Source organism: Eurosta solidaginis, chromosome 2 (assembly GCF_040869045.1).
Source record: "Eurosta solidaginis isolate ZX-2024a chromosome 2, ASM4086904v1, whole genome shotgun sequence".
NCBI lineage: Eukaryota > Metazoa > Arthropoda > Insecta > Diptera > Tephritidae > Eurosta > Eurosta solidaginis.
The window spans coordinates 121,376,351-121,390,252 of record NC_090320.1 but is presented as its reverse complement, the minus strand read 5'-3'; the positions used below and the strand labels follow the sequence as shown (position 1 = coordinate 121,390,252).

Below are 13,902 nucleotides of genomic sequence, written 5' to 3'. Positions count from 1 at the left end.
TTCTTACTATTATATTCTAAAAATAAATTGCAAAGCTAAATAATATATTTCTATGTTGCTAATATAACTTTGTTGAAATTTCGATGTATTTAAATTTAAACTTTTGTGTTGTATACATATATGTATCTTTTATATCATGTAGTTGACAATTTTACGTTTGCTGTCGACTTTAAATAAATAAATAAGTATTCATTTTTACCATTTATTACCGGTAACGGTCCACGTCCCGCCGAGCGCTAACTTAGAAGGGGAGAAACTCGACGAAAGTTAGCTATCGACAGGTTTCGTGTACTCGTTTTCGAACGTTCGTGAGCGACCAGCAGCTATCCCAAGGTATTTTCCATCGTAATTAATTTAAATATTTTTAAAGTGTACTTAAGCTCATTAATTTCCAATTGTACTTAAGTTAGTTACTTTCCACATATCATTACACTCGTAACCAATTAATGTTTATGCCTTTAATAAAAACCATTGTCATTCGTTATTAATTCTTTTTCTTTTATTGCGTGCGATCGCGTCTGTTTTTCCCGGGTCCAACACATCCCTGTAATCACTGCTGTTTATTTGCTCATTTTCGGAAAGATATTTTGCAAACAAATTCTCATGGACAGAAGGTTTTCATGGTTTAATATTAGCAATTTATTTTGTTTAAATTTTTCTATAGACTCAAGCAATAAAGAGGTATTTGTATGGCATATTTACGAATTATTCCTCTTTTATTAACAACTAAATTTATATTTTATTTATTTTATATATCACTACCGCTATGATGATTTTAGTCTTATGGCCGAGAAACAATGAAGTTTTTCATATATACGCGTTCAACGTAATCTTATGCATGCCAGTAACATCGCCACAATCACGCAAGATGTTGCGTTTGTAAAAAGGAAGGAACTTCAGACTTGTCAACTGAAGTTTATTTCACCTTGCTCAATCACGTACAAAATTTTCCGAATCACTGTTATAAGCATTCTCACTATACAAGAAATATACTTGCTATATATTGTGTCCTATTCATTTGTTAAATTGCAGTTTTTATCTGTAAAAAATATTAGAAAAGTTACCAACGAGCACCGAAACAAATGTCAAATTCTTCTTCTCATGCTTTGTTTGCAACAAAGGTTGGAAGATGGCTACTTTTTCATTTCAGATGGTGCTAGTGTCACTCGATCTGTCGTTCTCCATCAAAATAGGAGCAATCTAATAATAATCCATAAGACAGCCTTGAACACATCTATATGAAAAACAAGTTAGGGTGGCTAAGTTCGGGTGTAACCGAACATTGTATACTCTGTGTGATGTTAGGTTAAGTTACCTTCTGTAATGCTGCTTCTACGCCGGGAACACCATGTGGCATTACCAGAATAAGTCTTACATACAAGGTATTTGTATTTATGTATATGCCCGAATGAGTTTCACTTTCTATGCACTTTTTATGCATAACCAAATATTGACCACACGCAGGCAAGTCCTAGCGGCATAGATAAGTTATGTTGAACTCAGCGGGGCGTCGTATCTGTTTACAGTTGTTAACCCTTACTCAATTCGTCACATTGAACAACCCACGTATCGATCAACATAACTGATCGACAGCGTCGGTTTGTCAATGTGCACTGCCAAAAATTCATACATATATCTAATTGCATTGTAGTTATAAGTAGGAAAATGAAGTAAATGCTGATTTTACATATCCATATTAGTAATGTAAATACTTTTAGTTTAATTGTATTAGTATAATCGTGTGTGTGTAAGTTGAGAAATTTCTGTAGAAAAAGAACGGCATTTATTTAATAAAGGGAATAATTTTCTATCGCTGAACTTGAACGGACCTCTTTAATTTATTTAGAATATTATATGGCGATCCTGCCAGTCTAGATTAACATCAGCAAAACTGCTACAATAATCTGACTGGGCCAATTTTCTTTTAAAGCATAAAAATAAAAGCCACAAACTGGTGCCACACGGATCATTTTATAACCCACAAATATTTTAAACAACCGCAAAAGTATTGGAAGCTAAAGATTGAGAGGAGATTCGACGGATCATTTCGTAACCCCCAAATATTTCAAACAAACGCAAAGTATTGGAAGCTAGAGATTGATGGATTAATCTAGACAAACAAGGCGATCAAATCCTTTTTCAACATAGCAACAACAATAAATGGCAAAGTATTACGTTAGCAGCATAATGAAGTGGTACATAAAATGAAATTTGTTATGCATAAGGAAGTGGAATATTGATGAAAAATTATGACTGGCGGCAGACATTGAGAAAACATTAGCAGACATCAAGAAAAGACTGGCAGCAAGTTGGGCACAATTAATATAAGTATATTTTAAAATTTAGAATAAATTGAGAGGCCTTGTGAACGCTTAACCATTAGCAAAAACGTTTGTTTTTGCTTAGGAATTAAAAAAAAATTTTTTTAACTAAAGTAATTAAAATTTTATTGAAAAAATATTATAAGACCATTTTTATATAATTCGAAAAGAAGAAAGTAGGTTCAGTTATTTCTTTTGATATGCAAGAAATAAACACGGAAGAAGAATTCCACAAAGTATTTAAAAAGTGTGAAGACACTATAAGAGAATTTATCAAAATCTCTGAGGAAATTCTTCAAAACCGTAACAATAGCAAGCAAGGTCCGACACCGATTACTATAGAAGAGTATCGGCGACGGAACAAGCCTTATAAAACGTAAGAAATTCCGGAGATACCTGTCCCAATAATCCAAAGAGGGAAGTGGGGAGGCAAACAATTTAGGAAAAGGAAAGAAATAGCTGAAACCTTCAAGTTATTAAATCTAACCACAAACACTATAGAAAGATTAAGACGAAAAGAAAAAATAAAGGAATTAAGAAATAAAAAATAATAATTAGAAATTTTTTTTTATATCGAGTAAATTGGAATGTCTAGGAAATATTGGAAATGCCCCATCGAGTGGGATGACAAAGTAATTTTATACTCAGAAAACGTAGATTACGAAAAAGAGTTAGAATGGTTAAAGCCTTTTTGGAAAAAGATAGGAATGAATACGGAACCCACAATAGAGGATGGGAAAAATGCTACAACTATGACAGAAGAAACAGCTAGAATGATTAGGTTGGTCTTTCCTAGCGTAGAGTAAGATAAATTATAATAATTTAGAAATTTTTTTTTTCCAATTATTAAATAAATAAAATAAAATAAAATACAAGAAAATCATCGTTTAATTGATTCAATATTAGAGAAAATACTGATAGGACCACTAAAATGTCTTGGTGGACAAAGATTGCGATATCTGGCTATGAATTCGGTAAGGAAAATAATGAGAAAAATCCTATAGATAAATTAATCAAATATGAACCAAACCTGAGTGTAGAAAATAAAAAGAAAACCCAGATAAATGGTTAGCTATCTTTGCATGCGTAATTACATTCTTAATTGTCACACTTGCAATTTTAATAAAAAATTACATAAAAAATAAATTGAGTCAATCAAATAATGTACAACAACGCATTTAAACAAAAAAATTTATACTCCAAGAAATGAATCAATGGCATGAAATTTATGACATATTATTTGAAGAAAAAGCAAAAGCTGATAAGTCATACAAATGCATAAACAAAAATACTACTATAAAAACCGAAACAATAGTAAAGCATTTGAATATAATCTTATATGCTTTAAATAATATAAAACAAGTGATCGATACAGTAAATCACATACTCACTAAAGAGCACCAAAAAGAAGCTCACCAAATTTTTGCCACTGTACGGGATAAATTGGTATCTTCATTAGCGAGACGCAATATAGAAATATCAATACCAACCACAATAGAGGAGAAATCCCATATTGACTTTAATTTAATTTTCTCAGAACTTTCCCGGAGCCGGACTCCATCACCTTCATTGAGTCAGACTCCATCAGTGGAAGAAAATAAACCATTAGATATCCCAGCTATAAATATTACAATGGCGCAAACCGTAGTTGAATTCATTAAAACTGCTTCGTCAGTACTACCGGAGTTTGGTATGGATGTTACGCCGGAAAACTTACACAGCTTCTTATACGCTCTTGATATAATTGATCAAATCAAAGATGCCCACGAAGCCTTAGCAATAACAATGATAAAAACCAAGCTAAAAGGCACGGCAAGAAATTTCATTAGTAACGAAAATACAATCGCTCAAATAAAATTGATGTTAAAATCAGCAATAAAGGGTGAATCAGTAGAAGTTTTAACAGCTAAACTTCTGAACATCCAGAAGCGCAGCAAAACTGCAAATCAATATACCGCAGAAATAGAAAAAATTACTAGGTCATTAGAAGGAGCCTATATATCGAATGGACTTAATCCAGGCTTGGCAACGAGATATTCAACACAAGCGGCAGTCAAAGCTATGTGTAAAAACTGCTCCAATGACAAAGTAAAAATGATCATGCAAGGAGGAACGTTCACATCAATGAACGACGCAATTTCCAAATTTACAAATAGCTGTACAGAAATAACGGGCAGCTCAAACACAATTTTAAACATACGGCAGCAAAATCAATATCGGAGTAATTTCCGTGGAGGTTATCGAAGTAACAACTATGGGAGTTACCGAGGTAGAAGATTTAGACCACAGCCGAGATACAACAATAACTTTAGGTCAAATAACAATAATACTAATAATTCCCGGCGAGGATCCCAAACCCAAAACAGCAATAGGTCTTACAACCAGACTTGCAACGTGCGTAGATGCACCCAGCAGGAAAACCAAGAAACTCCACTTCAAGATCAGTAGATAGGAAAATATGTGTAGTAAATCTACACTACATTAAACGACTCAATTTCAAATTTCTTAATAGACACAGGAGAAGATATCTCCAACATTAAAAAGAATCAAATTAGTAATAATCTTAAAATAAATACAGAACACATTACGGATTTAAAAGGCATTGGTCGGGGTATAACCAGCACATTGGGCACAGTCAAAGCTGATTTAAAAGGAGATGACCTCTTAATTTATCATAAATTTCATGTCGTGGAAGACGACTTTCCAATACCATGTGATGGAATAATATACTAGATTTTATAAAGAAGTACAATTGACAATATGACTTTCCCCAATCAATACTAAAACATCAAACAAACCGTCTGTCTGTCAATACGATCACTATCCCAGCTAGATCTGAAGTCATTAGACAAGTTAAACTACACACTGATAATAAAAACATCTTCATACCACATCAACAAATATCTGAAGGCATTTTTATAGCAAATACAATTGCAGATAAAGACCAAACATTCGTTAGAATCATTAACACAACAAATAAAAACACAACTATTCAAAATTACATAATTGATACTGAAAATTTAGACGACTATACACTAATTAAAACAACCGCACACAATAATAATAATAGCAATATTACAGAAAAATTAAAAAGACTAACAAAAAATTTCCCAACATTTGTCAATTCTCAACTTACATCATTATGCACAGAATTTATAGACATATCTTCACTAGAAACAGAACCAATTTCCTCTTATAATTTTTACAAACAAAAATTACACATGAAGGATAATACTCTTGTTTACATAAAAAACTATAGATTGCCTCAGACACAAAAAGGAGATACAAGCAAACAGATAAATAAGCTAATCGAAGATGACATAATAGAAACCTCCATATCAGAATACAATAGTCCAATGTTACTTGTTCCCAAAAAATCACTTCCAGGGAATACAGAAAAAAGATGGAGATTAGTAGTTGATTACAGACAGGTAAATAAAAAGGTAGCAGCATATAAATTCCCACTCCCAAGAATTTATGATATTTTAGACCAACTCGGAAGATCAAAATATTTCTCATGCCTCGATCTCATGTCAGGCTTTCATCAAATAGAACTACACCCAGATTCTAGATATATAACCTCATTCACAGCTGAAAACGGCACTTATAGATTCAAAAGACTACCCTATGGATTAAAAGTAGCACCAAACTTATTTCAAAGAATGATGACACTGGCAGTTGCAGGTCGCAAACCATCTCAAGCATTTCTCTACATGGATGATTTGGTTGTACTATTTTGCTTCGAAAAACATATGCTGAAAAATTTAAGAGATGTTTTCTCCACTTGTAGGAAATACAACCTAAAACTGCATCCAGACAAATGTCTATTTTTCAGCCAAGGAGTAACTTATTTAGGTCATAAATATACAAGTAAGGGAATATTACCCCACCCAAGCAAATTTGAGACAGCCCAAAATTACCCAACACCAAAAACAGCTGATGCAGTTAAGAGATTCGTAGCCTTCTGCAATTATTACAGAAGATTTGTACCGAATTTCGCAGAACACTCACGAAAATTAACTAGGATTTGCAAAAAGAATGTTTCCTTCGACTGGATAGAAGATTGTCAAAAAGCTTTTGTCTATTTAAAGGAAGCATTAATCAGTCCAAAACTTTTGCAATACCCAGACTTCAATAAATAATTCTGCATAACAACAGGCGCTAGTTGATACGCTTGTGGGGCAGTCCTTAGGCAAGAGTACGATGGCAAACAGTTACCAATTGCTTAAGCCTCAAGGTCATTTACAAAAGGTGAAATAACCAAAGCGGCAATAGACAAAGAGTTAACTGCAATTCATTGGGCCATAACCTTCTTCAGACCATATGTCTATGGCAGAAAATTTCTGGTTAAAACCGACCATAGCCCTTTAACATATCTTTTCTCGATGAGGAGTTCTTCATCTAAGCTAGCACGAGTAAGACTCAATTTAGAGGAGTACGATTTTGAAGTGGAGTATATCGCTGGAAAGGAAAAATACATTGCGGATGCATTATCTCGCATAAAAAGCACGAATTTAAAAGAAATGTCAGTGGAGGTAAGTAAAATACTAAAAATAATAACAAGATCAGCAGCTAAATCCACCAGCATTAATATCGAAAATAAAGAAAGTCACAAAGAGAACCCAAAAGTATACGAAGTGATAAATAAATTTGAAGTAAAAAGATATGTCGAGCTCGCTTTCGATCCTCCGAAATTATATTTCAAAAAAGGAAAGAAAATTTGTAGCAATTTGAATACAAGCAACCTGATTTTTGAGGATAAGATTGAATTAGAACAATTCTTTACCAGGCTTGAGAAAGAAGCTGGCAATTTAGGCCTTGTACAAATACAGTTGTCCTTAGGGGACAAATTGTTTAAAAGAAATTATACTGCAGTGGGCAAATTTATAGAAACAGGAAACAAGTTTCTCAAAAGACTAACAATCGCACTAACCCCAGAGGTTATATATGTGACAAATCCCTGGAAATTCAAAGGAGTTCTGCATAAATATCATGACGATCCTATTAGTGGTGGCCACCCAGGAATAAATGGCATGACAGATAAGATCAAGCAGAAATATAGCTGGCTAAACATGAAAAATCACGTAAGAAAATACATAAAGAACTGCATCCACTGCAAGCAAAATAAAACATATAAGCATATAAAAGAGCCAATGACAATAACGGAGACACCTCCGAAGGCTTTCGATATTGTATAAATCGATACAGTCGGGCCATTACCGAAGTCAATAAATGGCAACGAATATGCGGTTACCATTATATGCGATCTAACCAAATACTTGGTGTCAATTCCAGTCCCAGCAAACACGCAGCAACAGTCGCTAAAGCCGTATTCGTGCACTTCATTTTAATTTATGGACCGATGAAAACAATCATAATGGACGTGGGCACAGAATATAAAAACAGCCTATTTAAAGAACTATGTAAACTGTTAAAAATTGAGCATAAAACCTCAATACCGTCTCATCATCAAACTTTGGGTACTGTAGAACGCAGTCACAGCAAATTCAATGAATACATACGTTCATATATGCCCAGTGACAAAGACGATTGGGATTAGTACCGCAGGTATTTCACGTATTGTTACAATACAACACCATCAACCACATATTAATATTGCCCTTTGGAGCTTATATTTGGAAAGAATCCCCCGAATTACGAATTCCTTAAAGAAAACAAAATAAGCCCACTGTACAACCACGAAGATTACGACAAAGAAGTAAAATATAGACTTCAGATAGCACGGCGAAGAGCTAGGAAATTAGTCCAAGATACTGAAGAAAAACAAAAAGTTAATTATGATAAGAGTACCTACAATAAGGAAACAACTTAGTGTTAGTCAAAGAAGAGGCCTCTCATAAGTTAGGTAATAAATATAAGGAATATTGTAAGGTTAAATATAGTGATAAATAAAATAATTTCACATTAATACCACATAGAATAGGAAATAGCAATAAGAACGGTAAAGATAAGGAAATAATAATCCACAAGAATAGGCTTAAACCAGTATAGAACATTTGCTAGTAACACAAATGATTTGAAAAAATCAAAACAATCGCACTATAAGCATTCCACTTAACTCGTAATTATAAGTATGCACACAACAAAAAATATATGAAAAAAAGTCAGCATAATATTTCGTATGTAAAACAAATGTAAGAAAATAAAAGCAAAGAACACAAGTCACCAATATGGCGTAAACTACAATTGAATGTGTCATTAAATGTAAAATTAAACAGCACATGAAAAAAAATAAAAATAAAATAAAAAAATAAACTCGTTATTTTCCATATAAATTTACCGCTATGTAATAAATTACAATAGAATACTAAAAGCAATTAAAATTTTGTAAACTCAAGCAAACTTTAAGTGGGCGCTTTAAGAGTCATATACAATTGTTTTAAATTATACATGACTCTTCCTAAGGTGAATGGTGTGGCATTACCAGAATAAGCCTTACATACAAGGTATTTGTATTTTTGTATATACCAGAATGAGTTTCACTTTCTATGCACTTTTTATGAATAACCAAATATTGACCACACGCAGGCTAGTCAAAGCGGCATAGATAAGTTATGTTGAACTCGGCGGGGAGTCGTATCTGTTGACAGTTGTTAACCCTTACTCAATTTGTCACATTGAACAACCCACTTATCGATCAGCATGACTGATCGACAGCGTCGGTTTGTCAATGTGCACTGCCAAAACATTCATACACATATCTAATTGCATTGTAGTTATAAGTAGGTCAATGAAGTAAATGCTGATTTTACATATCCATATTAGTAATGTAAATACTTTTAATTAATTGTATTAGTATAATCGTGTGTGTGTAAGTTAAGAAATTTCTGTATAAAAAGAAAAGCATTTATTTAATAAAGGGAATAATTTTCTATCGCTGAACTTGAGCGGACCTCTTTAATTTATTTAGAATATTATAATTCTCCGCCGCAATTTCCTTGGAGGGTGCCGCCTACATATAGTAGGTTTGTGTGGTGGTCTCCTTCGCCAGACACTCATTTATTAAAAAACTTTAGTTAAAAATTTACTTTTTAAAAAAATTATTTTTATTCTCACTAATCAATTCTCAATGAACGAATATATTAGGGTGTACCTTCCTTTTTGAAATTCGTTCATTCGGAGCAATTTTACATTTTTATTGTTAAATAAACTTTCTTTGTTGACTTTTAAAGTCGTTAATATTACAAAGGAACCCCCCTTTCCTGGGGGCCTTTTTCATTTTATTTTTCTCTTTTATATATATAAATCAGTTTTATAATAAATAATTAAAAGTGTAATTTTCCACATTAAGTTGGATAAACAAAGTTATTGTCTTATTTATATTGGGAAAGATACCCTGGTTGGCTACTCGGCGATACTCATCAACGTTCACATAACACCTTTTGTATACACATTAAATCCTCGTCAGGATTTCTATCTGTGTTTCACTTTCACTTGTATACACATTAAATCCTCGTCGGGATTTCTATCTGTGGGTCAAATTTCACCCTTGTAAACACATTAAATCCACATAAGGATTTCTATTTGTGTTTCAAATCTCGAGGATTACACATCATATCCACATCGGGATTACATCTGCGTTTTTTAAACTTTTTTTAGACACACTAAGTTTTCAGAAAATATTTCTATCTGTGTCCAACACACCCTTTAGACACATTAAATACCTGCAGACGAATTCTCTTCTCTGCATTGCATATCACTGTAGACACATTAAATCCTTTCAGGACTTCTATCCGTGCTTAATATCACTTTGCACCGACTAGAACCTCAGGATTTCTATCTGTGCTGCATATCACTACATTTATATCACTTTATACACACTAAATCCTCGTCAGGATTTCTATCTGTGTTTATTTCCATATCACTGCATACACATTAAATCCTCGTCAGGATTTCTATCTGTGCTGCATATCACTACATTTATATCATTTTATACACACTAAATCCTCGTCAGGATTTCTATTTGTGTTTATTTCCATATCACTGCATACACATTAAATCCTCGTCAGGATTTCTATCTGTGGCTTGCACAATCCTCGTGAGGATTTCTATAAGTGGTTCATATCATAATTTACATTTGATTAAATTTTTGCTTAGCACTATTCACATAAGATTGCTATCTGTGTTAACACATTCAATCAGAATTCGTGTGTTCCTAAAGCTTTTACTTATACAGCGCAATCACAGCAAAAACGAAAACACTCTTATAATTTTTTGTTGTGGTTGCATTTACACCAAAGCCACTAAGTCGTTTACCTCCGAGCTCGACACCTTCAAAGAGACAAAATATTCAAATTAATAAAATCAATGGAGACTTATATTAGATTGGCTGATTCCATAGTGGAGTTTGAACAAGAGTTCAACTCCACCCCGGCCGAATCCCGGAACAAGCACACCCTTGCACTACTGCAAGAGGAGCTAAGGGCACTATGGAAGAAGACCAAGTCCACATATGAAAGTCTTCTCAGCAATTCTGAACTGTCCAAGGACGAGCTCAGCTCATTAAGAAAGAAAAATAAAAGTTGCTTTGCATGCTACCTGCAATGCATGTCTGCTGTGGCGGCTGAAGCCGAAGCTATCACCCCACAGCCGGCGAAAGATGAAGCAAAGGAGGAAGACTCCTCGCGCCGTGGACATAAAATGCGGCTGCCGCCTTGTGACACCGATGTATTTAAAGGCGACTACCTCTCCTGGCCAGCTTTTCGAGATATGTTCACGGCGATATACATCCACAATACCGATCTGAAATATGTCGAGAAATTATGCTATTTGAAGCAAAAAACGCAAGGGGAGGCAAAAGAAATAGTGGGCAGGTGCTCATTAACAAACGAGGGTTTTGCAACCGCCTGGAAGAATCTAAGCGACAGGTACGAAAATAAACGTATCCTCGTCAACACACAATTAAAACTTTTATTTAATCTGACGGCAGTCGAGCAGGAGTGTGGAACATCAATTAAAAAATTGCAACGTGAGATCAACAATTGCATTTCTGCGCTACAATGTCATAATATTGACATCACAAATTGGGACGCAATTATAACTTACTTATGCTCCACAAAACTCCCTGAATCTACATTGGCTCTCTGGGAACAGACCGTAGAACGGAAGACAGATATCCCGAAATGGGAGGATATGGACAAATTCCTGTCCAATCGCTTCCAGACATTAGAGACGGTTTCCGATCTTAGGGGTAATAAAACAACAAAAACACCCAAAAGTCAGAGTTCGAATTCTAGGGAAAATTCTACGAAGCTTGGGGTTTACCAATCAAGCGTACCAAAGTCGGCATGTAAGATGTGCAACAGTACAGAGCACAAATTACGAAATTGCCAAAAATTCCGTAGGTTGTCCACGTCAGGAAAAATTGAATTTATCAAAAACAATAGTTACTGTCTGAATTGTCTGTCGGGTGGACACACCGTGACACGATGCACTAGCCAATTCAATTGCAGCACGTGCCACGCGAGGCACAACACCTTGCTCCATCTTCCGACAGCACAGCCAAAGACAACTCCTCAGAGGTGGACTCAAAACGCCACCGACAACACACCTTCAACCTCACAGCAGGCTAGGGCAAGGATGGCGTCTGAAAAAAGACAAGATAATGCTAATAACGTCTCTTCGTGTCATGCTAACACCACTAAAGGGGTGTTATTAGGAACAGCACGTGTTAATATACACTATAATGGAGTGAAATTTTCCGCCAGAGCGCTGATAGACTCTGGGTCAGAATGCTCTTTCATAACAGAAAGACTAAAAAAGCGAATAAACCTTCCATCCAAACGTCTGCATGTGCAAGTGTCAGGAATAAATAATACCCCATCTGCACAGGTAAAGGAATCATGTGTGATTACGTTAGGTTCGCTCACAGACCCCTTAGTGAGCATCGATACAGTGGTCCTAGTCCTGCCCCAATTAACAGGGGACCTTCCGACTTGCCAAGTGAGCGCAACGACTCGGCAAGCGTTCCCTGATCTGATTCTGGCGGATAAAAGGTTCTTCATTAATGAACCAGTCGATCTCATACTTGGAGGCGACATTTATCCCCATATAATACTGAACGGTATAAGGAAGAACGTTCTAAATACGCTTCTCGCCCAAGAAACCGTCTTCGGTTGGATTCTAACTGGCCGTGCAGAAGTACCTCACCCAACTAATACACGGGTATCTTTTTTTAATGAAATCAGCCTAGACAAGCAACTAACCGCTTTCTGGGAACTTGAAAACGTACCTAAGAAAAGGGCACTTAACGAAGATAATGCCTATTGCGAGGAACTTTTCAGACTTACAACAGAAAGAAATTCCGATGGCAAATATACTGTCGCCCTTCCTTTTAAACAGGATTTTCCCAACAACATCTCCTTAGGGCCTTCCCTAAACGGCGTCTGCTCCCAATTCTACCGGAATGAGACGCGCCTAGCCAAGACACCGGCCCTACAGACAGAGTACAATAGGGTACTAGCGGAATATGAGACATTGGGACATATGTCAAAAGTTCCAAAGATCATACCACCCCACGTGACCGAATGCTACTTCTTACCCCATCATGCGGTTATAAAAGAGGAAAGCACCACGACCAAAGTTCGTGTGGTGTTCAACGCTTCGTGTCCCACATCCAATGGCACAAGCCTAAACGACGTACTTTATACAGGCCCAGTGCTTCAGGCCGACTTAACGATTCTACTCCTTCGATGGAGATTCTTTAAATATGTTTTTAATAGCGACATCGAGAAAATGTATCGGCAGATATTGGTAAAGCCAAACCAAACACAATTCCAGAGAATAGTTTTTCGCAACAATCCTAGTGACCCTATCAGCGTCTACGAATTAAAGACAGTCACCTTTGGAGTCAATTGTGCTCCTTATCTGGCGATAAGGACACTGCACCAACTAGCAGACGACGTTGAAACTTCATTACCCATTGCCGCAGATATCTTACGGACAGGTATGTACGTCGATGACGTTCTAGCCGGGGGACATAGCATCGAATCCACACTCAAAGCTCGCGATGAAATCACAGATGCATTACAGTCCGCTGGTTTTTCCCTCCGCAAATGGACGTCAAATTGCTCAAGAATACTTAAAGGAATACCCAAACCTCATCTGCTCAACGAAGACTTTTTGGAATTCGAGGACACGAGTACGGTCAAGACCCTAGGTATTCGATGGAACGCGCATGCTGATTATTTTTACTTCACGGCAAAACCAATTGAAAATCGGGATATGTTAACGAAAAGGACAATACTTTCTGCAATCGCTCAACTTTTCGGTCCCCTAGGTTGGCTCGCCCCAGTCGTCATTGTTGCAAAAATCATTATGCAAGACATTTGGCTAGAGGGGACTGACTGGGACGAACCAGTGTCGGCAGGAACCCTAGACCGATGGCATAATTTTATGCAAGAATACCCCTCCATTAACGGAATTCGTATCCCACGTTGGGTGTATTTTACGCCAACCAACGACATTGAAATACACAGCTTTTGCGACGCCTCGGAAAAAGCTTACGCCGCGACAGTCTTTTTACGAGCAAAGATAAAGGATGAGGTCTACGTTAACCTAT

The 13,902-nt window shown here is 35.8% G+C and overlaps 1 long non-coding RNA gene across 1 annotated transcript in view; it reads right to left on the bottom strand.

Moving 5' to 3' along the window:
* Positions 1 to 13,902, bottom strand: part of LOC137242341 (uncharacterized) — a 205,180-nt gene that overhangs the window by 62,971 nt on the left and 128,307 nt on the right. The window lies entirely within an intron of this gene.